Below are 15,730 nucleotides of genomic sequence, written 5' to 3'. Positions count from 1 at the left end.
CAGGGGGAAGGCCGTTGGGCTGAGCCTGCGTTGAGTTTTCCCGCGGGATGGGTGGAGGGCGGCGTGGGTGGTGGGTCAGCCGGCCGGCGCTTAGCCCATAGCAGATCAAAGGGGGCACCTTTGCCGTGAGCCGAGGCTTGCTCCTGGGCGCCGTCCAAGCCCCTTCCTGGGCTGGTGCTCTCCACACTGCCCTTGCCGAGAAACGGGGAAGCCGGGCCTACAAGTAAGCTGGAGATACTTTGATTTTTTTGGCACAGTCTGTTCTGCTATCCCTTGAGGGGACAGCCGGCAGGAAGCGTTTTCAAGTCTTCCTTTCCTTCAAGGCAGAAAATACACCCCTGCCCCCCACACACACCTTTTATCCTCACAACAACCCTGTGAGGGAGGCTAGGCTTGAGGGCTGTTTCAGCCAAAGGCCATCCAGGGAGCTGGAGGTGGTGCTTTAACCTTCGGCTCACCCTCCCATCACTGAATAAAAGGAAACTATAATAGTTCAGAAACAGCTGAATCAAAGTTGGCATTTTTTGGGTATGTGTGTGTGCAAGTAGCTCACCTTGCCTAGGGTACAAAATAGTCTGGCACCGGCCCTGCCAAGGGCCCACACCCCAATCCACTGAGAAGAAGCCCCTGGAGTTTCTCCTCCTCCATCGCAACCTGCTTATTCGCCTGCTTCTTGATCTGGCCCAGACGTTTGTGATGGTGAGGAAGAGCAGCAGATCCCCCGGCCTACTTGCTACCTGGCTCTCTGCCTGTTAAACAAGCCAGTGGTAGCAATGATGAAAGGATGAGGAGCAAGTGCAGCTTTTGACAGTGGTGCTGAGAACGTAGGCCATGGCTATCCGGGTGATCGCCCCGATATATTATCCCTATGTGCCCACATGACACACAGGGCATCCCAGGAGCAGGGAGGGATGATCCCTCCCTTGGCCCAGGATATCACCCTACCCTTTTCCTCACTTTTTCTGCATTCCCGGGATCCCAAGACTGTGGAACATGTGGCCAGGCATCGCAGGTTGTCCCAGCTCCTCACGAGTAATCGCGACGAGCCAGAAGCTGGGCATTGGGGGTGGGGGGCAGCGGGGAATTATTATTATTATTATTATTATTATTATTATTATTATTATTATTATTATTATTTTAAAAACTCACATTTTGTGGTTGAGCACTGGTGCGCGCCTTCTTTTTTAAAAAAATGGCGGGCACACCGCGTGTAAACAAGGGCAACAATCTCGCGATCATAAAATCGTGAGATGGCTGACCTCCAACCCCCTCATCTAGCCGTGGCCATAGGCTCGTTCAGGGAAGGGGCCCATTTCTGGGTGCCATGCAAAAAGACCTTCTAGAACCTAAAGATGGCCGTGCTGATGCCCTGCATCTCTGCTCTACGAACGATACGAAATATTTGTATACAGCATGCCAACTGACACCCGTGGATTATCATTCATGTCCTCATAAATAGCTGATTTGAATTTCAGAATAGCTTAATTACTATTTGATTACCACTCCTTTCAAATGAAATTCAACTTCACATAGATGTTCAGACACAAGATGATATTCCAGTTACAAAGCTGATTGCCAAAGGCTGACATGCTCATGTACAGAGCTTGGGGGAGTGGGGAGGTCTCAATTTTCCCTTCAGGTTTCTTTTTTCTTTTTCTTTTTTTAAAAGAAAGATCTTATACTGAAGCCTCTAATGAAAGTTCTCAGAAGCAAAACAATTTTTGTTTGCTCGGGTAGTTTCAGAATATATGTACATTTTAATGTAGATAAAGTTTGGCAGGAGGGAAAATGCATATTTATTCACATTTGATGACTGAAGGTTAGACATCAAGAATCTTTTGACAAAATATGAAGACAATTCAGCCAGCCAAATATTTGACTTTTCTAGGACATTTATCTAAGATGTGCTAAGCTAACATACTTTTATTTATGAAGAATATGAATTTCCATTCCTGGCTTGATTAACATAATCTCCTGCAATTGTTTCTTCAAAGGAATAATATTTATCATTATTTGAACTCAGCAGTTTCTGGACTTTTAAAAAAGGGCTCATGGAACAAGACATTAATTTGCATTATATGGAATTTTAAGATTGCTGTATGCATTTGGAATCATTTTTATTTATTATGTTTTGATCACAACTTTCTGCCAAGGAAAGTTGACACTCACAGTGTCTCTGACCTTCTCATATCAGCCCTTGCATTGAACAGGGTTACTGTTGCAATGTCACATCATCAGGATGATAAAACTTACCTGTCTCATGATGGTCTGTTGCAAAGATGGGGTTTGCAGGGTAGATAATAACAAGGCCATCAAGCTTTGAGGTTCAGCATGGATTTGAATCAAGGTAGGCTCAGTCCTAGCCAGACATTCTAGCCATTAGATCATATTTGATGTCCTTGGTTGACAATAGCTCCATAGAATCACAGAACTGGAGGGGATCTTGGAGGTCATATAGTCCAGCCCCCTGCTCTATGCAGGACTCCAATGCAGAATGCAATGATTTAGCCCTGGGTTCTACACGAAGATGTGGTGTGCTATGGGTGAGTGGCATCCCTCTTCTGGTTGTACTCCATGATGGACAACCTCACTAGCCAAGGACCCTGGACAATTGCAGTATCATTATGTTTAGGGCAGGGGGTGAAATGGTCATCAGTCATCACAGAGATGGCAGTTTTTCCCCATTGGCTTCTCAGAATATAGACCAGATTACTGGATCCGCAGGTAGGAAGGTATGAGAATTTTGTTTTTGCTTTCCAAATATGGGAGTGTGCCCTGTTCAAAGCCCCAAACATGATCACAACATGTCTGCTAAAAGCATTCACAAATTGCTGGACATATGCTCGTGTTCAATTTGCGCAACTTTCTCAGTTTAATTTTGTGCAAATTCACCCTGCTTTAGTCTTTGGAGAAAAGTTGCCCAAATTTGGGGAAATTTGCACAAATTGCATGTTTGATCGTTGCTGGATTTGCACAGTTTCCCCATCCACACAAAGCGAGGAGCAATTGCAATCACAATCAGGAATCAGTCATGAGATGAGCAGCGAGATGATTGTTAGTGATCTCAAGCATAGCTTGTTCACCAATGCCTACCTTCAGGTCCCCTTGTATTGAACTGGGTTACTATTACAATATCATATCATCACTAGGGCAAAACTTACCTGTCTCATGATGGTCTGTTGCAAAGATGTGGTTTGATTGTCTTCAAGTAGATCAGGGATTTAAGGCTGCTTCAGACCTTCAGACCAGCATAGTCCTATGCATGGCAGGCAGCAAGCCTTTCTTCGTAATGGATGCTCAGCCATTTGGGATGGCTTAACCATCACCATACATATGAGCCAGTCGAAATGTACCTCCAAGTTGACTGATAGCTGCAATTCGTCAAGTGAAAGGAGTATTGCTTTGCTTTTCATTGATAATGATGCTAGTCTGTGTTCTTAAGCTGTGATTTTAACTGTTGCTGCTGGTTTTAGAATGAACTTTTTTTTAGGTAGGGTAGATTTTCCATTTGACTTTTAACCTATTTCATTATGATTTGCATGTTGTGAATGTAACATGATTAGTGGAACTGAAGTTAAGGACAACAGGCTCCCTGGGGGGAAATCTTTAGAAGCAACACCACTCAGCTCTTGGGGTCGGGCACAAGGAGTCATCAATAAAGCATTAGTTACAGGCCTAGCTGTTGTTGCAGCCTTCTATTTACCACATAAACAGTGAACTGCCTTGAGAGAACTGTTTTGACCCTGAAAGCTAGCCTAACAATATCTAAAACAAACAAACAAATAACTATAATGTGGGTATTGGATATTGCCTAGGGTGACCATATGAAAAGGAGGACAGGGCTCGTGTATCTTTAACAGTTGCATAGAAAAGGGAATTTTAGCAGGTGTCATTTGTATATATGGAGATCCTGGTGAAATTCCCTCTTCAGCACCACAGTTAAAGCTGCAGGAGCTATACTAGAGTGACCAGATTTAAAAGAGGGCAGGGCACCTGCAGCTTTAACTGTTGTGATGAAGAGGAAATTTCCCCAGGTTCCCCATATATACAAATGACACCTGCTGAAATTCCCTTTTCAGTACAACTGTTAAAGATACACGAGCCCTGTCCTCCTTTTCATATGGTCACCCTAATATTGCCATGTGTACAAGTGAACACTGTCTAGGAATCAGTCTTAAAGCAGTGTTAAACCCAGTTTGGACAACCGTAAACCATGATTTAAAATCTAAATGTTCCATCTAAATTTTAGATTATCATGATTGCAGCATTAGGTCATCATCATCATCAGTTTATTGTGCTAGCCAAAGGCCATGACAAATAAGCATTAGGTTTTAAGAACTATTTGGAATGCTGAGAGGCAGCTGCACTTTGTACTGCCTAAAACACTGCAGTCCTAACCACCACAAATACAGTCTATTCATAAGGAAACTTGCTTTGTTAATAAAAGTACTCTGCGTGTATTGGCCTTCATGATAAGTTTCAACATGAACTAAAGCGTGGGGTACTTTCCCACTATCTATTTTGTGATCCACCCAGAGAGCTTCGGCTATTGGGTAGTACAAAAATTTAATAAATAAATAAATAATGGGGGAAATGGAACTGAATAGGGCCCATTTAGTTCAGTTTCCATTCATCCTGCAACAATTGCAGAGAGGAACAAATGGAGGGTCTTAACCTGTCTCCAACAACTGGAGAAACAGACTTCAGGGGCTGCTCCTGGCAACCACCATTTTGTGTCCCCCCCCCAAGAATGCCCCAATGCAGTGTCTTTCCAGTGCATTTAGGGTGGGGGATGGTGACCACCGCAGAAAAGATGCACCCCTTGACAACTGACTTCTCTCCCCCACAAATGTTCCAGAAGGACATTGCATTAGGACGTTCTGGGAAAAAACAAAATGGCAGCTTCCAGGAGCAGCCACTGATGTGTGATCATCTGCTATTCCTGCTGGCACCAAGGACAACATAATGTTTTTAAAAAGAAATAATGCCTGAAGACAAACTTGGGTGCCCCCAGTGAAAAAATGCAGATGAATAAAACACAAAACCCTTTCAGAAGTGCCAATCTGCCAGGCCCGGCATAGCCTGGGCATGGGGAGGCCTTTGTGGGCGTGGGAGAGGATGAGACGTGCCTGCATGCCATTGGCTGGGCACCTCAGGGCCACGAGACTGGGAGGGGACTAAGAAGTCTTAAAAGAAAGACTCGCCCCTCTCAGCTTGCTCTTTGCTATGCGGCTCCCTCCCTGTAGACAGTGTGGGCTTGCTGGTTGCCATTTGGGGCTGAGTAGGAAGTTTTTACTCATGTACTGATTTGTGCATACGTTTTTTCACCTACTCCACACTGTAAGACAGTTTGGGAGTAATAAATAGGTTAATTTGATTCAATTTGGTCCCATTTTATTTGGCGCTAGGTACGGGCATCCAGAGGGATTGCGAATTGGTGAGCACTCACAGGCGCTGTTCAAGGTGACTGGTAAGATCTGAGGCTCCCAGCTTTGAGCCCTGTGGCCTGCCTGTGAGATAAGGCTTACCTTTGGGGCCAACCGTACTCACCCACTCTGAGCTGGGCAGCCTGAGTTATGGCATGACAAAGGAAGGTCTCCCTACCCCACAAGGACAGGCCCATGGGAAGGCAAATGGTCCTGTGCCTGCCCACAGGCTACGAATATCTCGTCCGACCTGAAGGGCCTGCAAGCAGGCCATACTGGATGCCCGATAGGATTTCCACCCCTTTGCAGATGGTTAAATAAATGTGGCCCTGTTTAAACCCAGCTATTGTTGTCTGTCTCATTATTTCTCAACCTACGCACCACAAATGAAAACCACAAATTGCAATAGGTAGAAATACAATTCTGCACCCCTGTGGAGAACAAGTTGGGCTTTGCCAAATGCAGAATGTCCTTCACAGTTGAGAGGGCCAATCCAGCTAGAAATTCAAATCAATTAATTTCCATTCCGTCGTGTCTTGTAAATGGTTCCATAAGTCAAACATACCGTTTGGGGGCTTTGAATGAGCTTCTGGCACTTAATAGTAGCAACAACAACAACAGCTTCTCTCCCACAGCAGAGAGCTACCTGATTATAAAGTTCTATAATCCCTGCCTCTGAGCACTCAGCCCTACTGGAACACAGATCAACTGTCTCACTCAGAACATGAGGTTATCCACTAACCTGCTAATTACTGACTGCAGGATTCCTAATTAGATCCCCTTTCCTTAGATAAATACATAAACATGGGCAGACATGCACTCATTTGCATCTCCGGTAAAGCACCAGTCACCCCAGAGAGATTTTTCAACCCCCCCCCCTCTTGGTTTTGTGCATTCCAGGCTGATGATGGATTTAAAATAATAATAATAATAATAATAATAATAATAATAATAATAATAATAATAATAATAATAATAATAATAATAATCCAGAAGTAGCAATCACTGGGCCAGCAAAGTTTCCCTTCTCAAAGCTTTCTCTGCTGTTTGCCACTTTTGACTCCAGCCTATTTACTTCTGCTAATATACAGAATAGTATACGGACGGTATTCTAATTAGGAATGGTGGGTTTGTTAAACTTTGTTTCTCTTGGTTCTCATTCCTTCCCTCCCTTCTGAGTTCATTTTGTCCCATTTCCACATCAGATTGTGACAGCTGTTTTTTTTTTTTTTTTAACCTTTCCATGTATTAGCATGCACATATTTTTTTAGGGGAAAATGCACATTTTATGGGGTGTTCTTCCATCTGGAGAAGTGGACTGTGACTATGGATATTTATGCCAAAATAAATGTGTTAGTTAAGACTCTTCATTGTTTTTGCTGCAGACTAACATGATGTTCCCTCATGGGGGGGGATGCACATTTTTTGCACTCTTTTGCAAATGTGTTCATTTTTTCTCTCTGAGCAAAACAGTTTTTGTGCACATTTTTTGCACTCTTTTGCAAAGGTATTCATTTTCTCTCTCTGAGCAAAACAGGTTTTGTGCACATTTTTTGCACTCTTTTGCAAATGTATTCATTTTTTCCCTCTGAGCAAAACAGTTTTGTGCACATTTTTGCACTCTTTTGCAAATGTATTCATTTTTTCCCTCTGAGCAAAACAGTTTTTGTGCACATTTTTTGCACTCTTTTGCAAATGTATTCATTTTTTCCCTCTGAGCAAAACAGTTTTGTGCACATTTTTGCACTCTTTTGCAAAGATATTCATTTTTCTCTCTCTGAGCAAAACAGTTTTGTGCACATTTTTTGCACTCTTTTGCAAATGTATTCATTTTTTTCTCTCTGAGCCAAACAGTTTTTGTGCACATTTTTTGCGCCTGCTCCCTTCCCATATTGAGACCAGGATGCCTAGCTGACCACGTTCCCCTATATACACCAAACGCATGCGTACTTGTACACATTTTTAAAATGCACATGGTTTTGTGCCTTTTTGTTGTTGTTGCAAACTGCACTGCAAGCCTCAGCGATGTATGGATTTTGATGGCAAACTGCATTCCAGTTTGTGTTTCGGTTTGGGAAATGTGGATTTCACAAGTTTCCATGGAAATGCAAAGCAAACTAATTTCTCTCCCTTCCTGGATTTTAATCAATTGAAGAAGTTAATGAAGAAATATTCTAAGAAATAAAAGTGCCGCACCTTCTGGTGTTCTGGTCAATAAATGAAAAAGCACTGGGCGAAGAACATAGGAAGCTACCTTATATGTGTCCATCTAGCTCAGTACTCTCTGCTTTGACTGGCAGCAGCCCACCTGGTGTGCAAGCTTTCATGATCTCCAGATCTCTTCACCAGGGATGGGGGAGGAGATAGGAGCATGGGTTAGCCTCACTGATACTGGCCTGCTCCCTTCCGAAATTGAGACCAGGATGCCCAGCTGACCACATTCCCCTATATACACCAAATCAACCCCTGAGATCATCTGAGGAGGCCTCATTGGTCCTCCCACAACCAACAGTGTGTCACCAGGTGAGGGCACATATGCAGGCCCAAACTTCTTGGTAGTTGCACCCAGCACCTGGAATGCTCTCCCATGTGTGGTTTGAGAGGTGGAAACAGTGGCAAGTTTGAAATGCCAATTGTATCTATTTGCTCAGGCTTTTCCTGACTTGTAATAGCCATGATGACACTAATCTGTTCTACTGATGTTCTTGTTGTAATGTATTTATTATTTTATGTTGTTTCTACATTGGTTTTTACATTGGATTATATATGGGCATGTCTGGACCTCCCAGCATTCTGGGAGGGAGGGGGAAGATCTTGCAATTTTCTGATCGCGAGATCCTCCCCCTCCATGCACACGTGTCCTTGAGACATCCTGGGCATTGCATCCGTCATGGCAGCCATTTTTTAAAAAAGAAAGACGAGGTAAATAAAAAGGTAAAAATATAAAATCCCGATCCCCTCCCCACCCCTGATGGGCACAGAGCACCTGAGGAGCCCTGTGCCCGGTTCCCAGCTCCTTGTGTTTACTCACGAGGAGCCAGGACAAAACCAGGATGGCTGCCCACACCTCCTGTGGTCTCGGGATGAGTTGGGATGAAAGTTGGGATTAAAGCTGTGCTGGTTATCCCAGGGAAATGCAGGGATCTTGCCTCCCTGCCCCCGGGATCCCCTGTGCATCCTGTGATGATCCCGGGGCAATCCCTGGGATAACAACTGGTGTAGACCTGCCCTATATTTTTCATCTAAAGAGTTTAGAGATTTTAAGTTATTAAACGGTGTGGAAGTAATATAAATCAATAAAGTAAATAAGTATCCCCTCCTTTCCTTGTGCAATAGGATCCCTACGGACCACTCTGGAATATAAGAACACAGGAAGCTTCCTTATATGGAGCCAGACCATGAGTCCATCTTAGGGTGACCATATTTGGGAAACCAAAAAAGAGGACACCTAGTGTGTGTGGGGGGAATCAGCTTTCTGCGTCCTGCAGAAAGTACGTTATTCCCCCGCCACCTTAAAGAACCCGATTGGAGTGGAGGAGGGGAAAGGATTTCATTCTGCACCACCACCATCCACTCCAATTGGGGCCTTTTCTATAATGTCCACAAATGACCCACTTTCCCTTTTAAGACCTCAATTGGAGCTCAGGTGGGGGAATGATGTGCCTCAAGAAAGCATGTCATTCCCTCTTGCCATGCTAATGGCAGCCTTAAAGAGGAAGGTGTATCATTCCAGGACATTATTGAAAATTATAGAAAATCCCCCCTGACACCATGGAAAGAACAAAAACCAGGCCAAATCCGGGGAAATCCTGACAGTTGGTCACCCTAGCCCAGTATTGTCGACACTGATTGGCAGCCATGGCTCTCCAGCATTTTAGGCAGGAGGGTTTCCTGACCTACCTGGAGATGCCGGGGATTGAACCTGTGACCTTCCGCATGCAAAGTTTGTGCTCCACCGCTGAGCTATGGTGGCTCTCTCAGTGGGCTCAATGACGCAGCTCTCAAATAGTTCCTCCACTCTCCCTATTGAAGGGAATGGGATGTGCTGAAGAGGAAGAGAAGCTTAGCCAGAGAAGACTGGTTCAAATTACTTAGGCTCTCTTGCACTAATGTACTTGATGTCTGTCATAAAGATGTTCATGTTCCTCAAGATATGTGCCAATATGGTCCACTGGATGTAAGGCCTTATCTGATCTATCACTTCTACTCTTGCATTCAGTGACTGTTACAATGTTATCTGATCAAGATATATAATATATATATACATAGAACAGTCCTGCCGAAGGGAGAATTATTTCTAAGTGAATGAACTCTTCAATGAAAAATATATATTCTCTCTCTCTCTCTCTCTCTCTCCCCCTCCCCACAATTGCTTAGCTTGCTTTCGAAAAGATAGATTCCCACAACCTTTTAGAGTGTGATTAAACTGAGCAAAAAGTCCCCTTTTATCAGTGTTAGTGGTATTATCGGAGAAATATCAGTCTCAGAGGAGGTGGTCCAAAACTGTAGATAAAATGCAGCATTTACCCCTCCCCCCCTTTGACAGCTAGAGATCAGGTTTATTTGTGCTTTGTATGCAGCTAAGAGAAGTAGAAAACTCATTTCATGCTCAGCAACCAGTGATCAAGAGGTTCAGGTCATGGTTACAACTCTGTCAAAGTGACCGGAATGTGGTTTCTAATGCACAACCGTCGAGCTGTGCATTAGAAAACCTGAGCTTTCATCCATTAACAGCACAACCTAATGCATGCATGGTACGTTCAGAAGTAAGCGCCATTGTAGAGATATCTGCTAGTCCAAAAAGTGCCACAACCAGACTTTTTTCTTTTTATTGCAGCAAACTAACACAGAGTAAAGTGGGGCTATTAGTCTCCTGCAAAAGTTTTTTTTTGGGGGGGGGTATTCTTAGAGGCTTCAGGAGTGAGTGAAATTTCTTAAATTTGAAGTCCTGCCATCAAGATGGGTCTTTCCAGGGGGTCGCCTCCCTGGCTGACGTCTCCTCTGATGTCTAGCCCTTGGCTCTCTTATTCCCAGCTCCTCCTCATTAGATACTGCATTCCCACAAATTCAAAGGGGCCTGGCTGGCCATCCTCCAGGTAATTAGGCTGCAGCCGGGCATCACTGTTATTCTCACCAATCTCCTCCTGCTGCAACCTTGCCGCTTGAAGAACCACCTCTCTCTCCCTGTCTGATTCAGAATTGATGCCCATGTCTTCTCTGGATGCATCTGTAGAGGTGCTGGGTCCAGTCCCTATGAACTGGCAGTTTTAGTCCAAACTTCCAAGGAGGACTTTTTTCTCAGATGTACAGCCTGCTGTCTTTTTGTAGAAAGTGGCTGGGGAGAGCCTCAGCCCGCCTGTATGCAAGGCACGTGCTTACAACTAAGCTACCTTTCTCATGCACATCCCCTATTTTTATCTCTGAAGTGCTGGAGTGTATGGGTTCATAGCCACGTGGCAGTGGAGCGAGACTCCTGGTACATCTTACGGACAAGAGGTACAATATTTAACACTCCTAAGCACGAGCAATAAAAGGCCATTTTCCCTTCGATTAAAAACCCGCATAAATTTCCCTTTAATTGCACTCTGAGTTTTTCAATTATCAAATGTCTCATTTGTAAGCTGCCAAGTAACCAAGTCTTGTACCTGCTCATTCTCTTCCATGTAGCAGAATCGTAATGCCGTCTGAAACATCACAGCCATCTTTGTAAAATATGATGTTAAGGAAGGCTGAGTTCATTGTACTATACATATGTAAATGCCTCTCTTTCAGTGGTCCCAGGGGAGAGAAGAAGTCAGACAGTATTCCCAAGCACAGCATATATTAATTGTAAGGCAATGAAGTGCACATGTAGAAACTCAGGAACATTCAAGAAGCATTAAACAGTGAAAGCCAGGACATCATTAAGAGAGGTCAAAAGCCCTTCTCAAAAGCTATATTTCAAAGACGCGGTGCTGGGAACACCCTGCATTGGATCTCTTTTACAAAGGACAGAGAGCAACCCAGCCCATAAATCAGTAAATAGATCAAAGGGCCAAATTCTACACTAGTCACTGCCATGAAAAAGTTACCACAAGATTTTGCAAAATACGTTTTCACTTTGCCAATGTGGCCTTTAAATACAGCCACATTTAACATATTACTTGGGTCCCCAATCTTGTTGGGTTGCTGGGCACAGCTGAGATTGCGTGAATGCTGGGTGCTTTCACAAAATGGCTTTTGTGGTTGGGGGGGCCACCACAGAGAAGGCCTTCTCTCTTGTTGCAGTCCTCTGAGCTTCCCTCGGGGTAGGCACCCGGAGGAGAACCTTAGATGTTGAACGTAGTGTTTGGGTAGGTTCATATCGGAAAAGGCGTTCCGTCAGGTATTGTGGTCCCAAGCTGTGTAAGGCTTTATAAGTTAAAACCAGCACCTTGAATCGGGCTTGGAAACATAAAGGCAGCCAATGCATGCAGGCCAGAGTAGGTCTTATATGCTCAAACCTTCTGGTCCCTGTTACCAATCTGACCACTGCATTTTGCACAAGCTGCAGCTTCCAAACCATCTTCAAAGATAGCCCCACGTAGAGAGCATTGCAGTAATCTAATTTGGAGGTTACTGGAGCATAGACAACTGAAACCAGGTTATCCCTGTCCAGATAGGGGCGTAGCTGGGCCACCAACCAAAACTGGTAGAAGGCACTCCATGCCACCCAAGCCACCTGAGCCTCAAGTGACAGAGATGGTTCTAGGAGAACCCCCAAGCTACAAACCTACTCCTTCAGGGGGAGTGCAACCTCATCCATAACAGGTTGTACACCCACTAACGGCATCTCAGTCTTGTCTGGATTGAGTTTCAGTTTATTAGCCCTCATTACAAACTTGCACCACCACCCCTTCCAAAAGCACACACACACACTTCGCCTTCAAGTAGAAGATTATGCTCACCAGCTGGTCTACAATTAGCTCTCAGTAGTTTTCTCAAAGTCTGCCTACATCCGAGTCGTGGAGACATCCGCAAGGAATGAATTGCCCACTTGCAAGCATAAATTTCCCACTGTGCCACTCTTTGTTCATTTCATGCTGCCTCCCTGCTCTGTTGAAGCCGCTAAATGAGTTGATATTACCTTAATATGAGCTTTAGAAGTGTTATTTAATGCTATTACATTCTGCATTGTGGTAGGATTTATTTTTATTTTTTTAGTGTGCCGCATGAAATAAAAAACAAAACCTAAGACCAGTAAAACCACATGTCCACATTACGTGCCTTGGATAATTGCCACAACAACTTAAGTGGCACATTCTGCTTATGCAGAGATGACATCTGTGACAATTAGGGGCCGGCTGATATCTCCCACTCAGTTCTAGTACTTGGAAGTCTAATAACCTGAGATTGAAGTCACTTCCTGTGATGTAAGAGACAAGACGTAAGAGGTCAAGCCCTGGAAGAAACCAAGGAGGCTCCACATGCTGAATGCAAGACCTCCATAGGCTGGAGGGTTCAGATCCCTGGTATAGAATCAGAATTGTTGAGCTGGGAGGGACCACAAGGATAATCTAGTCCAACTCTAGTCCAATTAAACCATCCATGAGAGGTGGCTGTCCAGCCTCTTCTTAAAAACCTCCAGAGATGGAGAACCCACAATCTGTGTAGGTAGACTAATCCACTGTTGTACAAATCTTACTATAAATGAAAACAAGGAAGTTAAGGAAATAGGTTAAAAAAAATGCAATTTTACGTACTAAAATATAACGTTAAAAATAACATACACAAAGCATTTCACAAGTACAATAATACAGAAGACAATCAGAATGCTAGACAGAAAATGGTCAGTAAACTTTATCCATTTGGCCAGATGCGTTTTGACCCTTGGTCTTCCTCAATGGCCAGTTTGCTATGAAACAAATACAAACACGTGTAAGGGCCAGGGTAAAGGAAAACACTTATTGCTGTATATTTTTTAAGTGTTTGTATTTGTTTCATAGGAAACTGGCCATTGAAGAAGACCATGGTTCGAAACGCGTCTGGCCAAATGGATAAAGTTTACTGAGCATTTTCAGTCTAGCATTCTGATTGTCTTGTATTTATTTATTTATTGCATTTTTATACCGCCCAATAGCCGAAGCTCCCTGGGCGGTTCACAAAAACTAAAATCATTCAAAGTATAAAACAAACAGTATAAAATCATGATATAAAATACACATTAAAACTGATTAAAAACACACCATACATGATTAAAACATATTTAAAATATCCTTAAAAGATCCTTAAAACATTCTAAAATTTCACTGGATACGCCTGTGTTGTATTATTATACTTCTGAAATGCTCTGTGCATGTTATTTTTAACATTATATTTTAGTATATAAAATTGCATTTTTACCTGTTTCCTTAACATCCTTGTTTTCATTTATACTGTGTTAGGTTGTTATCACCTCTTTGTTGCAGTTGTACCAATCTTACTGTCAGGAAGCTTTTCCTTATATTTAATCAGATTCTAAGTAGCTGTATTGTCTACCCATTATTTTGGGTCCTGCTTTCTGTGGCCATGGAAAATAGTTCTTGAGCATCTTCCCTGTGGCACCTGAACACTGCTAACATATCTCATAGAATCATAGAATAGCAGAGTTGGAAGGGGCCTACAAGGCCATTGAGTCCAACCCCCTGCTCAATGCAGGAATCCACCCTAAAGCATCCCTGACAGATGCTTGTCCAGCTGCCTCTTGAAGGCCCCTAGTGTGGGAGAGCCCACAACCTCCCTAGGTAACTGATTCCACCGTCGCACTGCTTTAACAGTCAGGAAGTTTTTCCTGATGTCCAGCTCGAATCTGGCTTCCTTTAACTTGAGCCCGTTACTCCCCTCAGTCTTTTCTCCAGACCAAACATCCCAAGTTCCTTCAGCCTGTCCTCAAGACCCTGTGTCATCTTTGTTGTCTTCTTCTGAACCTATTCAACCTCTCTGTAGTATAAATTCTATGATTGCTGCTATTACTTATCATCATCATCATTGTCATCATCACCATTGTCGTCATTGTCATCATCTGATTTAGGAGGTGATCTAATCTCATCTTCCAAAAAGTGTGCATGGAACTAAAGGGGGGAGCAAAGTTTCTCTCATGGCCCATCCTTTTTGGTGGATATAAGACTGGAATTCTATGTATATATTTATTTATTGCATTTTTATACCACCCAATAGCCGAAGCTCCCTGGGCGGTTCACAAAAACTAAAACCATTCAAAGTATAAAACAAACAGTATAAAAACATGATATAAAATACACATTAAAAACTGATTAAAAACATACCATACATGATTAAAACATCTTTAAAACATCCTTAAAACATTCTAAAATGTGTTAGAATTTTAGAAATTTTAGAAATTAGTTAGATTGGGAATTAAGAAAGGGCAAATTTGTCCATTTCCTTTTTTCTACATCCAGATTTATTTGTTTCTTTTAATCTCTCTACTTCTTTCTCTCCTAAATATGAAGAACTTTGTGCATTTTGGTACATTCTTACCAAAATGAACTGAAAAAGCATTCTCACCCATCTGCCCCATCCAAATTCAGTAGGTCGATTTATTCCCAGCATGGAGAGGACTGTGTGTTCCTGCCTGCCATGTAGCTCTTAAAGATGAGGAGACCGTCAGAAGAAAAAGAGGGGTGGCAACCACAATTCAGTGTAAACACAATTGAATACACAGGGATTCAAATCCAGACGTTTAAGAGCAATGCACTCAGAACCCTATGCCTAAATGGATGAATGTATCTATCCATTTTAGTTTCTCCCCCATTTGAAATGTTGTAATCTCAAGTTCTTTTTGTCCCGAATTTGGAGAATGTTGCAATTTTTGTCAAATTCTTATCAAAACTGAACTAAAACAAAATTTGCACTTGGAGATCTGATTATGCTAGGTTCCTGAATGACCCTACATGCACTGAATTCCATGATGCCTTCTTCTGAACCTGTAGTGGTGAGAAATGGGACTAGAAGGTGTTGAAATACCCACCTACCTTTCACCCATTTCGTCAGCTTATTTTGAAGATGTGACTAGGACTCTTTTTTTTTGCGTAGGCTGGGAATAGATCATCTGAGAAAAGTTCTACCATTTTGGCAGGATGCATAGATGTGTGCACTTGCGTGTTCCATTACAGCAGGATGAATAGACCTTGAAAACTGTCAAGACATGCTGAATATTTTATGAACAACCTTTATATCCTAGCAACTCTGCTAAATCAAGAGGGTTGCTACAAACAGGACAGAAATTAGAACTGGATTTCTATTCTCCCCAAAAGGCTTAGAGGTTATTAATTTTTCCAGGTAATAAA

The 15,730-nt window shown here is 42.9% G+C and overlaps 1 protein-coding gene across 5 annotated transcripts in view; it reads left to right on the top strand.

The window, feature by feature from the left end:
• GRIA3 (glutamate ionotropic receptor AMPA type subunit 3) overlaps window positions 1-15,730 on the top strand; it is a 199,442-nt gene that overhangs the window by 84,698 nt on the left and 99,014 nt on the right. The window lies entirely within an intron of this gene.

This window comes from Elgaria multicarinata, chromosome 15 (assembly GCF_023053635.1).
Source record: "Elgaria multicarinata webbii isolate HBS135686 ecotype San Diego chromosome 15, rElgMul1.1.pri, whole genome shotgun sequence".
Taxonomy (NCBI): domain Eukaryota; kingdom Metazoa; phylum Chordata; class Lepidosauria; order Squamata; family Anguidae; genus Elgaria; species Elgaria multicarinata.
This window is presented reverse-complemented; position numbering and strand designations above follow the sequence as displayed.